The sequence below is a fragment of the Ranitomeya variabilis genome, chromosome 1 (genome assembly GCF_051348905.1).
Source record: "Ranitomeya variabilis isolate aRanVar5 chromosome 1, aRanVar5.hap1, whole genome shotgun sequence".
NCBI lineage: Eukaryota > Metazoa > Chordata > Amphibia > Anura > Dendrobatidae > Ranitomeya > Ranitomeya variabilis.
Window position 1 is genome coordinate 511,468,778 of NC_135232.1, and position 16,426 is coordinate 511,485,203.

Sequence of the window (16,426 nt, forward strand, 5' to 3'; positions counted from 1 at the left end):
TGTGAGAATCAGCAGGCAGCTTAATACGATCACGTGACTGCGGCCACGGTGCTGCATTAAAGTTATGATGTATGCATATGTTCAAGGTCAGTAAATACCTACCGACCTGGACATATGGATATGTATACGGTCTTAAAGGAGTTAAGTGAAATGAAAACATTTCAAACTTTCACTTTCTGATATGTGTTTTGGCTACAAGAGATTTCCAAATCATTGTATTCTTGTTTTATGCACATTTTACACAGCTTCCCAACTTCTTTGGAATTGAGGTTCTACAATCTGTATAAGGCCGGTTTCGGTCTGTGTGCTCACGTGGCACATGAGTGTGGCACACGTACGGCAGCCGTGTGCCGCCTGAGGACCACACGGACCATGCAGGAGAGACAGCGCTACAGTAAGTGCTGTCCCCCTGCGTGTGGTGCTGAAGGCGGCATTCATCTCTTTTCCCCTGCAGGAGAGAAGAGATGAAAGATCAAGTTTTTGTTCTTTTTTGTTAAAAATAAAGTTTGCTAGTGACCTCCCGCCTCCCATCCCCAGTGCGCCGCCCGGCCGCTTGCAGAGAAATACTCACCCAGCTCCCGCGATGTCTCCACTCTCCTCTCAGCGCTGGCAGCTTGTCCTGTGTGAGCGGTCACGTGGGACCGCTCATTACAGTGATGAATATGCGCATATTCACCACTGTAATGAGCGGTCCCACGTGACCGCTCACACAGGACAGGCTGCCGGCGCTGAGAGGAGACATCGCAGGAGCTGGGTGAGTATTTCTCTGCAAGCGGCCAGGCGGATGGGAGGCAGGAGGTCACCAGCAAACTTTATTTTTAACAAAAAAGAACAAAAACTTGATCTTTCATCTCTTCTCTCCTGCCGTGAAAACACGGAGACATGTGCATAGACCCATTCATTTGAATGGGTCTACGTGTGTCAGAGTCTCCGGTACGTGAGAAAACTGTCAGTACACGTATCGGAGACACTGACGTTTGAAAGAGGCCTAAGTAATATTCTTTATTCATTTTGATTAAACTGAAAATGGTCTCTGAATCATTGAAAGTCTTATGAAAAATACTTTGACTTACTAACCTGAATGTATAATATTATGTAAATGCATTTATAGCACAGAACATGAAACTATTGAGGAAAATAAGTACTTATCAAAATTTAGGTGAGGACGGTGCACCCAGGTTGTTGATGAAATGCTGCTGGGGATGAAGTTTTAGGCCATGTTCACACTTTGCGGTTTTTACCGCGGAACCGCGGCGATTTTGATGCTGCGGGTCCGCAGCAGTTTCCATAGCGTTTCCATTTACATGTAAACCCTATGGAAACCGCAAACCGCTGTGCACATGCTGCGGGAAAAACCGCGCAGAAACGCAGCGGTTTAAAACCCGCAGCATGTCACTTCTTTGTGCAGAATCGCTGCGATTCTGCACCCATAGGAATGCATTAAACCGCTTACTTCCCGCATGGGGCTGTGCCCACGTTGCGGGAAGTAAGCGGTTAATGTGCGGGTGGTACCCGGGGTGGAGGAGAGGAGACTCTCCTCCAGGCCCTGGGAACCATATTTGGGGTAAAAAAAAGAATAAAAATAAAAAAATCATGTTATACTCACCTCTCAGCGCTGCACGCGGCCGTCCGGTCAGAGTTGCTGTGCGAACAGGACCTGCGGTGACGTCGCGGTCACATGACCGTGATGACGCCGCGGTCACATGACCGTGACGTCACGAAGGTCCTTCTCGGCACAGCATCTTTGGAACTGGAGCGCCACCTGCAGCGCCGAGGCGATCCGGACATCGAAGGGTGAGTATAACCAATTTTTATTATTTTTAACATTACTATTGATGCTGCATATTGCTGCATATGCAGCATCAATAGTATAGGAGTATTATCCCGTAGCGGAAACCGCGGAACAAACTGCGATAAATCTGCAGGGATAACCGCAGCGGTTTTGCCCTGCAGATTTATCAATTCCGCTGCGGGAGAACCCGCAGAGGGACGCCGCAAAGTGTGAACGTGGCCTTAAAAGTAGCAATTATATGGTAAATACTCCTACGTACAGGTCTGAACAGGTTCCTCAATATGGTGAAGAATTGGCCACACACATACAGTAAAGTAAAACATACTGGATACTCTTTGTCTGAGGATAAGGGTGCTATAATCCAGTCAATATATTATTACAGCATATAAAATAAAGATTCATTTTAAGGGAATGTGTCATAAGACAATTACCTATTTTTAAATCAGATTTTTATGTTAAAACCTTTTAGCAAAATATTTTAAAAATACGTTTATTTTTCTATCACTTTATACACTATAAACAACACTTGAAATGTTCTCAGAGTACTAAATCTAATATTAGGCTCTTCATATGCATATTAGCAGCAATATACTGACATTATTGCTTCTGTTCATTTCTTTGAATAGAAGCATTATACCAGGATGTTACATACAGCATGCTCACACAGTGAGATGGATCATTTAAGCCCAAGGTCCGGGTGGGCACACTCAGAACACAGACCTGTAGAATGCAAACTGGAAGTTTAATTAAGTCCTGTAATCCACAGACAGACAGCAAAGTTACAGAACACCCCGGACAGGTTGCAGCGTTACTGAAGACCTTGGGCAGCTTGCGAAGATACTGAAGACCTCAGGCAGATAGAACGTAGGCAAACAGGAGGCATCTAGGAGGCGCAGACAGGTAGCAGACAGGACTCCGGCATAACAAGAACACAGCCTGGAAGACGTCTGAAGAAACTAGGCAGTCTGAATACATTGGAAGCTGCAGACAGCCAGTACGATGATCTGGAAACCGCATGCAGGTTGATACTGGCAAGTAGGTAGCAATACTGAAAAATGCAGGCAAGTAGGTAGCGATACCGGAAACCACAAGCAGATAGGTAGCAATGTTACTGAAAACAGACAAGTAACTGAGGGACTGGAAACCACAGGCAAGCAGGAGATGTCCTGATGAATATGGGCTGGAACTGTGCACAGCAAACTAAGAGAGTTAGGCTAGGTTCACATTGCGTTAGGGCAATCCGTTTAGCGCATACGCTAGCGGATTGCACTAACGCAATGCCCCAAAAGGGATCACGTTTGGCGATCCCGCTAGCGCAGATGCCCGATCTGCGCTAGCGAAGAATGGACCTCAGACGCTGCAAGCAGCGTTCGAGGTCTGTTCGAAAATAACGGGACATCGCTAGCGCATGCCAAAAATGGCATGCGTCAGCGATGCGTTAGCGACCCGTTAGTACATTGCGGTAAATGGGTGCGCTAACTGACCCGTTACATAGCATTAATTGCGACAATTGCGCCACGTAACAGAGTCCGCTAGCGGACACCCATTAACGCAATGTGAACCTAGCCTTAGTTGGTAGCCTTAAATAGGCCTAGAAAGTCTATTACATGGGAGAATGCCAGGCTACTTGCAAAGCCCATTGTGGAGCACAAGAAAATCAAATGGACCGAGGCATGTGTGGAACAATGCACTAATCTTGGTAAATGTCAAATAGAGGAAGGGGGAAAGGAACGATGACATCAACTATTGTGAACGGTAATTACTGTATATAGAGGTGCTACATTTCATTGTAATACTTGCTGTGGTGACAATGAGATTGCTGAAAGGGTGGAAAGAAGTGGGCGAGCGTCAATTCCAGCTGCTCAGTAAGACAAGGATTTTATTTAACAAGCCATAAAAAGACAAACAGGGTTAAAAAACGAACCCGTTTCTGGCGTCCAGGGTGCCCTTAATTATACTATGATTAAGGAAGTGCCGCTCATCTTTCCATTTTGCTGTGCTGCACCAGCAGAAAACATACAGTGGGTATGGAAAGTATTCAGAACCCTTTAAATTTTTCACTCTTTGATTCATTGCAGCCATTTGGTAAATTCAAAACAGTTCATTTTTTTCTCATTAATGTACACTCTGCACCCAATCTTGACTGAAAATAATCAGAAATGTAGTAATTTTTGCAAATTTATTAAAAAAGAAAAACTGAAATATCACATGGTCATAAGTATTCAGACCCTTTGCTCAGTATTGAGTAGGAGCACCCTTTTGAGCTAGTACAGCCATGAGTCTTCTTGGGAATGATGCAACAAGTTTTTCACACCTGGATTTGGGGATCGTCTGCCATTCTTCCTTGCAGATCCTCTCCAGTTCTGTCAGGTTGGATGGTGAACGTTAGTGGACAGCCATTTTCAGGTCTCTCCAGAGATGCTCAATTGAGTTTAGGTTAGGGCTCTGGCTGGGCCAGTCAAGAATGGTCACAGGTCTCAATGACCTTCTTGAGCATCTCCTTTAAGGTCTTTTTGAACCGCTCCACTAGACCATCCATCTGCTGATGATAGATGGATGTTTGCAGCTAGGCAATCTGGAAGACCTTACACAGTTCCTTCATCACCTTGCTCATGAAGGGTGTGTTCTTGGTCTATCAAGATCTCCTTTGGAAGGCCCTTCCTAGAATAAATATGTACAAGCTCTCCAGCTATACTTTTGGCAGATGAGTTCCTTAGTGTTACAGCCTCGGGATAACGCGTTGCGTAGTCCATGACCACCAGGATGTATTGGTGTCCCCATGCAGACTTAACTAGGAGACTAGGTCTATGGCAATTCTCTCAAATGGGACCTCTATAGCAAGCAATGGCACCAGGGGAATACAGAAGTGAGAAGTGGGAGTGGTTATCTGGCAAATGGGGCAGGACTGGGATCTCCCAGTAAAATGTAGGCTAATAGAACCTCCACATTATCCTCTCCTGAGTTTTTTCTACATCCAGATGTGCCTCCAAAATGTGCAAATGGGCCATGTCTAAAACTCTCCACTGATAGGGACCTGGAACCCACAGCTGCTCCATGATTTCTCCTCCTCCACTCAGTTTAGTCTCCCAATGCATTAACTCCCCATTAATTTCAAAGTAAGGGAACCTGGTGTCTTCCCCCAGCTCTTGGGCAACTCCATTAGTGACAACAACATTGTCCAAAATCCTCTTTAATGTAGGGTCTCTAATTTGAGCAGTCCAAAAGTTCTCTCTAGACACACATATCAGGGAGGGTGGCCTCCTCAGGCACAGTCTCGTCCTTGTTCCACAACAAGGACACACAGGAATAACTCATCTATGTTTGATTTTCATGGGTTTCTTCTCAGAGACCTGGCTTTTATCCGAGATACTCGATACGGACACCTTTTGACACAAGTCCCAAAATAAGGAAAATTCCCACCCCAATATGACTGGATGCATCAAATCTTTGACTACCCCGTCCTCATGGGACATGGTACCATAGTATGTTTTTATGATTACTCTGGCCAAAGGGTAATCCTTGGGGTCTCTGTGTATACAATGAATGCCCACGAATTTCTCAGGAATCAAGTGGTAGGGAAGGATAGCACTGATCAGGTTCACCTGACTTACTGAGTCCAAGAGTCCAAGTACCATTACACCATTAGGGTTGACAGTACACACTATAGGCCAGATAGACATAATAGAAACAACACTGCCCTAGGTTGCAGTCCATCTGTTCTGGGGACATATGACAATGGGCGGCTTTGTGTCCAGGATTGTGAATTTGGAGCACCCCCAGACACAGGGCCGCGGGGTACTCGATACCGGGCCTCTCTCTTAGGTTCTGGGGTTGTCACGGTGGCTAGACCCAGTCCGTGACCCTGCTAAGGGGCGTCCAATGAAGGGTGTGATGATGGTACGTGGTTCAAGGCGTGATGAATAACGAGGACACAGGGTTGCAGTCTCTTTACGTCTTTACTGAAGGCTTCAGGATCCGCAATCCAGAGTACTGCTAACAGGGCTGGCTGAGACCGGCCAGTCCGAAGGCACACCCAGAGTTCCCTTTGCAGGTGGAAATCAGTGCCTACCTTCTAGGGCCTGTGTGTTGTAGTACCTCCCTGCTGAGCACCACGGGATAGTCCTCACAACTGTTGTGTCTGTTTCTGATGTTCTTCTCTCACAACTCGTATCTGTTCTGATGTTCTTTCTCCATCCCCCAGATGATATGGATAGGACGCACCCGTATGACGGGTAGGCCTGGAGTTCTTCCGGGACCCTAGCGTCACCCCTCTCCCACAATTGCCCCCTATGTTTGCTTAGGTGATTTAGGTGAGACAGCCAACCTAAAACTAACTGTCCTGCCGCTGTTTGAAGTAATGCTAGGAGCCTAATACTTCCTTGGCGTTCCGGCCACCAGCTACGCGCCTCAGTAGGATGTTGCCTCGATCTTACGGCACGACTCCTACTGGCTTTTATCTCCTTTTTGCTGTGATCTCGTTTCTCACTTCTCCACAATAAACCTCGCTTCATTTCCTTTCTTAGGATGCCGCCGCAACGGGTGCAGGCGCGGCTCCGTAACGTTCTGTTCTGTTCGCTAGGCTACTGTCAGGATCCCACCCCTGACAGAGACCCCCATGAATCTTCCCCTGCAACCCCCTCTGCCACAGGATGTTGCCTGGATCCAACCCAGTCAGCTTCTGACTAACTGCCTATCCAGCCCCCAGTTTTACCAGATTGTGAGGAGTGGCCTAATACATAGAACCCTTTGCTCCCCCTGGTGGCCAGAATGTGAAGTGTAATGTGTGACTGTGATACCTGGTCAGGTGAACTCCTTAAGTGCCATCAGACATACCATCACTCCCCTTAGCGGCGGAGCGTCAGTACTGCAACGACCAGGACTCTGGGGCGCTGCACTATCACCAACAAACCAAATTCTTAACAACAGTCTTTGGGAAACCCTCAATGGAATTTAGATGCCCCCTTTTGTGGCTCTAGACCCCCTCTGTGGTGTGCCATGGTACCCATTTTGGGTATTCCAGTATGGGGAAGTGATGGTATCATGTTTCCCTAGGGATGTCTTGACATCCTGGTACCGCTCCACTAGGCCATCCAGTTTGTCTGCATTCCGAGGATCACCCATGGCCAACTAAGTCTGCACTGGCATAGGAAGAGAGTGGATAAATCTGTCCATTACCACTCGCTGGACTATTTGGGTAGGAGTGGTAGACTCTGGCTGCAACCACTTTTTGGATAAGATGCAGCAAGTGAAACATCTGCAAGCGAGGGGGTTTGTCATCGGCATATGCCCAGTGGTGGACTCGTTGGGCTCTAACCAACATAGTCACTCCCAGGCATACCAGGAGTTCAGCCTTTAACTTGGCATATACCTTGGCGTCCTGCAATGCTAAGTCATAATACGCCTGGGTTTCGCTTGACAAATGTGGAGCCAACACCTCCATCCACTGCTCTGGCATGCAGTTTCCTGTAGCTGTTACACATGTTCCTGGAACCTTGCCCGCATTTGAAACACCAACTGTGGTAATGCAACTCACTAAGCTGCTCACAGAGGTAGACACAGGAATGTTTCTTCTGCAGGTTTATTCAAACAAGCCATAAATAATTACAGGGTTCAATAACCTTATAGACTGCGCAAGCGCAAGCGCAAGCGCCGGCGCAGTCTGGACCCCAAAGAGTGACGCTCCCAGGAGGAGATCGCGGTATGCGTAAGCAGTGAACGCACACCGCGATCTCCAACGGAGAAGCAGGGATGAGCCAGGAGGGTGAGTATGTGATATTTACCTGTCCCCGTTCCAGTGATGCGCGCTGCTCCATCCTCCGCCTGCGACTGTTCAGTCAGAGGGCGGCGCGCATTAACGCGTCATCGCGCCCTCTGAACTGAACGGTTCAGAGGGCGCGATGACGCGCTTAATGCGCGCTGCCCTCTGACTGAACAGGCAGAGGACCCGGAAGATGGAGCGGCGCGTAGCAGTGGAACGTTGGACAGGTAAATATAGCAAGTGCCGGGGGCCTGAGCTAGCGGCGACTCCGGCACCTGACCCCCCCAGCGCGCCGGTGTCCCCGCCTGCTCAGGCTGCCAGCACTCGGTGCCCAGCACAGCCACGCACAGCCGCCCACACTCACCAGAGTCACGCACAGCCGCCCACACTCATCAGAGCCACGCACAGCCGCCCACACTCATCAGAGCCACGCACAGCCGCCCACACTCACCAGAGCCACGCACAGCCGCCCGTGCTCACCACCGCCACGCACAGCCGCCCGTACTCACCACCGCCACGCACAGCCGCCCACACTCACCACCGCCACGCACAGCCGCCCGCACTCACCACCGCCACGCACAGCCGCCCGCACTCACCACCGCCACGCACAGCCGCCCGCACTCACCACAGCCGCCCGCACTCACCACCGCCACGCACAGCCGCCCGCACTCGCCACCGCCACGCACAGCCGCCCGCACTCCCCACCGCCACGCACAGCCGCCCGCACTCACCACCGCCACGCACAGCCGCCCACACTCACCACCGCCACGCTCAGCCACCCGCACTCACCACAGCCAACTCAGCCGCCCGCACTCAGCACCGCCACACGCAGCCGCCCGCACTCAGCACCGCCACGCGCAGCCGCCCACACTCAGCACCGCCACGTGCAGCCGCCCGCACTCACCACCGCCACGCACAGCCGCCCACACTCACCTCCGCCACGTGCAGCCGCCCGCACTCAGCACAGCCGCCTGCTCTCAGCACAGCCGCCCGCACTCACCACCACCACGCACAGCCGCCCACACTCACCACAGCCACGCTCAGCCGCCCGCACTCACCACAGCCAACTCAGCCGCCCGCACTCAGCACCGCCACGCGCAACCGCCCGCACTCAGCATCGCCACGCGCAGCCGCCCGCACTCACCACCGCCACACACAGCCGCCCGCACTCAGCACAGCCACCCGCACTCAGCACCGCCACGCGCAGCTGCCCGCACTCAGCACCGCCACGCGCAGCTGCCCGCACTCAGCACCGCCACGTGCAGCCGCCCGCACTCACCACTGCCACGCGCAGCCGCCCGCACTCACCTCCGCCACGTGCAGCCGCCTGCACTCAGCACAGCCGCCCGCTCTCAGCACAGCCGCCCGCACTCACCACCGCCACGCACAGCCACCCACACTCACCACAGCCACGCTCAGCCGCCCGCACTCACCACAGCCAACTCAGCCGCCCGCACTCAGCACCACCATGCGCAGCCGCCCGCACTCAGCATCGCCACACACAGCCGCCCGCACTCACCACCGCCACACACATCCGCCCGCACTCACCACAGCCGTCCGCACTCAGCACCACCAAGCGCAGCCACCCGCACTCACCACCGCCACGCGCAGCCGCCCGCACTCACCACCGCCACGCGCAGCCGCCCGCACTCATCTCCGCCACGCTTTGCCGCCCGCTCTCAGCACAGCCGCCCGCTCTCAGCACAGCCGCCCGCACTCAGCACAGCCGCCCGCACTCAGCACAGCTGCCCGCACTCAGCACAGCCGCCCGCACTCAGCACCGCCACGTGCAGCCGCCCGCACTCAGCACAGCCACGCGCAGCCGCCCGCACTCTGCACAGCCGCCCGCACTCTGCACAGCCGCCCGCACTCTGCACGGCCGCCCGCACTCTGCACAGCCGCCCGCACTCACCACCGCCACACACAGCCGCCCGCACTCACCACAGTCGTCCGCACTCAGCACCACCACGCGCAGCCACGCGCACTCACCACCGCCACGCGCAGCCGCCCGCACTCACCACCGCCACGCGCAGCCGCCCGCACTCATCTCCGCCACGCTTTGCCGCCCGCTCTCAGCACAGCCGCCCGCTCTCACCACAGCCGCCCGCACTCAGCACAGCCGCCCGCACTCAGCACAGCTGCCCGCACTCAGCACAGCCGCCCGCACTCAGCACCGCCACGTGCAGCCGCCCGCACTCAGCACAGCCACGCGCAGCCGCCCGCACTCTGCACAGCCGCCCGCACTCTGCACAGCCGCCCGCACTCTGCACAGCCGCCCGCACTCTGCACGGCCGCCCGCACTCTGCACAGCCGCCCGCACTCTGCGCGCAGGATGGGAGCAGCACATGATAGGATGGGGGCGCAGGATGGAACAGCACATGACAGGATGGGGACACAGGATGGAACACCACATGACAGGATGAGGGCGCAGGATGGGAGCACATGACAGGATGGGGACGCAGGATGGGAGCACATGACAGGATGGGGATGCAGGATGGAGCAGCACATGACAGGATGGGGGCGCAGGATGGAGCAGCACATGACAGGATGGGAGAGCAAGATGGGAGCAGCACATACCAGGATGGAGACCATATACCAATATAAATGCTCGCCACCCGGGCGTAGAACGGGTTCAATAGCTAGTATATTATAACCAATGTCATACAAATGTGCGTAGCACAGGTACGTATATAACATGTAATAGGGGCAATGTTTAATGCCTCCAAAATGTAAGTACGGTAGTTAAAATCCAAGGTAATATTACTAAATAAAGAACACCTAGCACAATATAACATTGATAACACACTGAAAAAATGTTCTGTTCTATATATATATAAGAGGCATCGTGATTACTCGCTAATCTCGCCCCCTGCACAGTAGCTCCGCCCCCCACCAAATCACCACACATAATCCTGCCCCCCACCCCATTACCACACACAATCCCGCCCCCACCACATTACCACACACAATCCGCACCACATCATCACACACAATCCCGCCCCTTCAACACATCACCACACAATCCCGACCCCCAACACATCACCACACATAATCCCTCCCCCCACTCCATTACCACACATAAAAATCACCACACATAATCCCGCCACCCCACCACATTACTACACATAATCCCGCCCCCCACCACATTCCCACAGATAATCCCTCCCCCACACCACATTACCACACATAATCCCGCCCCCCACCACATTACCACACATTATCCCGCCCCCACCACATTACCACACATAATCCCGCCCCCTCACCACATTACCACACATAATCCCGCACCCCACCACATTACCACACATAATCCCGCACCCCCACCACATCACCACACATAATCCCGCCCCCACACCACATTACCAAACATAATCCCGCACCCCACCACATTACCACACATAATCCCGCCCCCCCACCACATTACTACAGATAATCCCGCCCCCCACCACATTACTACAGATAATCCCACCCCCCCACCCCATCACCACACATAATCCCGCCCCCCCACCCCATCACCACACATAATAAACATCACCACACATAATCCTGCCCCCAACACATCACCACACATAATACCGCCCCCCCACCCCATCACCACACATAATCCCGCCCCCCACCCCATCACCACACAAATCATCACCACACAATCCCGCCCTCCCACCACATTATCACACATAATCCCGCCTCTCACCACATTACTACACATAATCCCGTCCCCCACCACATTACCACACATAATCCCGCCCCCACCACATTGCCACACATAATCCCGCCCCCCACATCTCCACACATAATCCCACCCCCCACCACATCACCACACATAATCCCGCCCCCACCACATCACCAGACATAATTCCGCCCCCAACACATCACCACACATAATCCTGCCCCACCACATCACCACACATAATCCCGCCCCCCCACCCCATTACCTCACATAATCCCGCAACCCCACCCCATTACCTCACATAATCCCGCCCCCCCACCACATCACCACACATAATCCCACCCCCAACACATCACCACACTATTGTTATTAACTTCATTTTCAGTTAATTTACCACCTGTGTAAGCGCTATTGAATCTTGTCATTATTTACTTTAGTTTAATCACCAGCAGCGTTAATTAGATAGCAATGAGCGTGCCGAGTGTTAGCTGGCTGGAAACATCTAGTTAAAATATAGTTCAGTACGCATATATAAAGGAAGGAATATACAACCTGAAAGGGCAGCGCAGAGCCCCAATGTGCGTTTCACGTATAGCTTCTTCCTGGGGGATAGGTCATACTAATTTTTGAACATCTACTAACATTGCTATGTTATAATTTGAATCAATATGGACATTTTCAATCATGTATTTGTCTTCAGACTTTGAACACTGCCCATAATTTTGATTATGCACTTTTATTTGTTACTAGTATTTTATCACTGTACCTGTACTGTATACACTAGGCACTTTACGTAAGTTTATATGGTGTAGGACCTAAATGCATAAGTAAGTCGTACTCTGTGGGGGCTTTATCACTTTGATAGTACATTTCTTTTGTGGTGTAAAATCCTTAGTAAGGACAATTGTGTTGGAAATAGTACCATGTAAACCAAGAAAATGCTACACTCTTCATTAATTCCCCTTTTAACTTGTGATATGTTTGTTAATGTGTTAATAAAAGATTTGTTTAAATTTGAAGTGATATTAATCTCCTTCGGGTATTTATAGTTCTTAAATCTAGGAGTGGAATAATCAAAGGAAAAGTATCATAGAAACACGTCACCACTAGTGTTGAGCATTCCGATACCGCAAGTATCGGGTATCGGCTGATACTTGCGGTATCGGAATTCCGATACCGAGTTCTGATATTTTTGTGATATCGGAATCGGAAGTTCCCGGTGTATGGTTCCCAGGGTCTGGAGGAGAGGAGACTCTCCTTCAGGCCCTGGGATCCATATTCATGTAAAAAATAAAGAATTAAAATAAAAAATATGGATATACTCACCCCTCCGGAGGCCCCTGGACCTTACCGATGTAACCGGCAGCCTCCGTTCCTAAGAATGAGGAGTTTAGGACCTGCGATGACGTCGCGACTTGTGATTGGTCGCGTGAGCGGTCACATGAGTGGTCACGCGACCAATCATAAGCCGCCACGTCATCGAAGGTCCTAAACTCCTCATTCTTAGGAACAGAGGCTGCCGGTTACATCGGTAAGGTCCAGGGGCCGCCGGACGGGTGAGTATATCCATATTTTTTATTTTAATTCTTTATTTTTTACATGAATATGGATCCCAGGGCCTGAAGGAGAGTTTCCTCTCCTTCAGACCCTGGGAACCATCCAGGATAGCTTCCGATACTTGTGTCCCATTGACTTGTATTGGTACCGTGTATCGGCGATATCCGATATTTTTCCGGTATCGGCTGATACTATCCGACACCGATACTTTCAGGTATCGGAAGGTATCGCTCAACACTAGTCACCACTTCTGTATTTATCACCCACTCCTGGTTTTGGCTTACATATACTGACGTACATAGAAAAATGATAACCCCTTGCCACCCCTTAGAAGCTGCCATATATTTCTAACATTATTCATGTATGTACAGACATATATATATTTATACATCGCATATTTAAAGTTGATGGTAGGGATTTTTTCATGAGAGAGAAAACGAGGCTGCTTGGACCATCAATTCAGTTGAATCCAGTAAAAGACTTGAAGATTTAGATGGAGAAAAAACAGTAGCTTAGAACAGCAGAGTACATGGTGGAGGGAGGGTGCTAAAACAAAATCAAACTTGTGCCCCACAATGATGTAGGCTATGGTCATGTTGTTCCCCCAATAATATAACAGAGGTCTGCAATTTCTTATCTAGTCGCCCAGATCACTTGGCTATGTTATTTCAAATTGCCTGGCTGTTTAAACTGCATCACAAATGATAATCAGGATAGTCAATTGCTCAATGTGTAATACTGCAGCTATAACATGTTCATTAGTGCAAATATAGATACTTTAAAAACATTCTGCAACTGAATTTATAAATGCCGTTTAATGCCTATTACTTGTTATTATCATCAGATATGTCAACTCAACTGTTGAAAAGCTGAACCAGATGGCAAAAGCACAACCATATACTAACTAGTCCCATGATATCATTCTATACTGTTACCATGTTAGTAAAGTATGCAGTATTACCTTAACCAGGGTCCCACGTCAGCTTCTGAGAACAAAGTACAAATAATGGCAAGTCCAATTAAGACTGATCTTTATTAGGTTATACAGAGGCTGAGTCCATTGACGGATGAGTAGTCAAAGCATTTTTATGCCTTTCATCAGATATGAAGGCTTAGCTCCCTTGATGAGTATTTCTTGCCCTTCTTGCGGAGTTTAAATATATGTGCTAGTGTCATGCAAGTTTTTTAAAAAGCAAATTGCATGTTTCCTGTGAAGGAGCCTACCTGACCACATAAAGCTTCCTGTTGAAACCATCAAATATGCAAAGTGAACTGGTTGATATAGGAAATCAGCACACACACAAAATGATCTGAATATTGTAAACTATACACTGAGGCATTGAGTTCTTCATGAAATATTTTGCCACTGGATAATTATTAGATATCAACCTACAAAGTATAAAGTACATTTTCAGTCTAATCAAATGAAACCCAGCAGGAGAATGAACTAGTATCGTACATTTTTAGAAGGATCTATGTAAAGAATCCTCCAACTAAAAAAGGCTATCAACAGTCTTGGCAGCAGCCACTCTGCTCAGCAAGTCCCAAGGGCTCCCTGGTGTTCTTCTGTTCCCCCTATACAGGGATCTGAAGTTGCCTACAAAAGACATTGGGCAAAGAAAGTGCATTGCCGGCCTGCCTAGATTATTATTGGCTGGGTAGCATCCAGGTGACCCAACCAGAGAGGTAAAAATCCTGCTTAATGAGATTCAGATATAAAAATTGCTACTTGATGGGTTCACAGACCAACATGCAGGGATCCACCATCCCATCTTCTGTCAATATTGCTCAAGTGTTGATGAGTAAGGGTACTGTCATGCAGAGTGTGGGAAGACTAAGTGTAACAAGAGGGGAAGAGGGGAAGGAAGCCCAAATGCTAGAGAACCATCCCTATATTTTTTCCACATCAATCACCCAGCAGAAACCTGAACCCTATATATCCCTAAAGCTAGTTCCTGAATAGGGAAAGGGGAATGAGCACTGGTCAGTCCCCACTGTACACTAAAGAGAAGAAGGTACACAAACAACGGGGAAGAAACTTATCTTGAGCAGACTCAGAGTGGTAATACCAAACGTCCTCCAATAGTACCAGAGAGGAAGATAGCAGACTGCTGTTGCTCCAAGCCTTCACAAGCGAAAATGTGAAAATCGCCGGTGACTCACTGAAGCAGACTGGGAGTCTATAAACACCCAGGTCCAGGTGTCTCAATTAGAGCCGAAGGGAGGGTGCCACAGGGTCCAAAAGTTGGAAGGATTAAGAAGGCGTCTGCAATGCCAAACACAGAGACTTTCTGCAGCCAGATGCAGAGTGACTGTCTGTAGCATGTGTCACACCAGTGACAGGTACATGTCCACAATCAGGAATAGCAGCATTTTAGATGAAGCATAGTGGATGGGATTTATAAAAAATATGCTGCATCCAAAGAGCTGTTACCTCTTGATCGTGGGCATGTGGCGACATAGCCTGTAGCACCACAAAATGCCTGCATGTGTAATATAATTTATCTGTATTTCCAGCTATGGTGAGGGCTAAGTTCTCTGCTGTTTTAATTGCACATTGTTACCCAATTCCTTACTTGCAGATTGTACACCTTTGCCTGAACCAGGAAGTGGAAGTGCGCACCATCCCTCGGAGGGGAGGAGGGGTTGAGAAGTTGTAGTTTCAAGGAAGAAGGCATAAGAAGATAGAGGTCCTGCATGCAGGGAGGTGCAGCATTTTTGAGAGCAGCACGGTGGCTCAGTGGATAGCACTGCAGCCTTGCAGCGCTGGAGTCCTGGATTCTAATCCCACATTGGACAACATCTGCAAGGACTTCAAAAAACCATAAATACTGCCTAGAAATATGGCATGCTTCAGAAAGCAATGAACACATCCAAAAGAGAAATAGAAGCAAATAGCCATAAAAATTACAAAATTTTATTTGAATATTTTAAAAAACAATAACATGTAGATTTATTCAACAAACAATAAAAAGTGGGGATGAACTATACAAATGACCGCCAAATACCACGCAGGTAAATAAATTACGTTTGGTAATTACCACCGAAAAGTAACAACAAATGACAGAAATAAATATCCAACAAACATGGATGGATGAAAGGTATATAAATGTTCACCAAAGAATGCACATATTCCCAGATGCACCCATAATGGGATGCATGGAAGAAATGACTTATTGTAGTAATATAGTGGAAAAGAGGCCCTATTTTCCTTTGTTAGTTATATAAACACAATGGTTTCAATAGGTAGGAAGCAAGGACCCAAATGATCAATGATCTAAAAGGGACCTGATATTTGCATAAATAGACTGGGGCAGCATAGAAAGGCGAACATATATTAAAGTTACCTGCGGGTAGTGGCAGCAACCCGGACGCGCGTTTCGCGAGTGGCTTCGTCTGTGGGATAGTATGTACAAGTAGGGTGAAATAAAGTTGCTTAAATAACGCTGGATGAAACGTGGGCGGCGGCAGTTGGATGGCGGCGCTTCCGCCGGCTACACCGCATGACGTCACCGCTGATCGGCGTCATGTGACACCTGGCCGCTTCCCCTCCCGACTCGTCAGGGAGGGGGGTGTACCAGGGGCCAGCTGCGACGCGTCTCCATGGCAACCCCAAAGCAGAGAGCCGGTGCAAGCGCACACTGCACACATA

At 49.6% G+C, this 16,426-nt stretch overlaps 1 protein-coding gene across 1 annotated transcript in view; it reads right to left on the minus strand.

The window, feature by feature from the left end:
• The window catches only part of JAK3 (Janus kinase 3), a 712,213-nt gene extending 698,311 nt beyond the window's left edge, over positions 1 to 13,902 (minus strand). The window contains exon 1 of the mRNA XM_077253311.1: positions 13,736 to 13,902. The gene's annotated coding sequence lies outside the window, so the exon portion shown is untranslated. The remainder of the gene's footprint in view (positions 1 to 13,735) is intronic.
• Between the last annotated feature and the right edge of the window lie 2,524 nt (positions 13,903 to 16,426).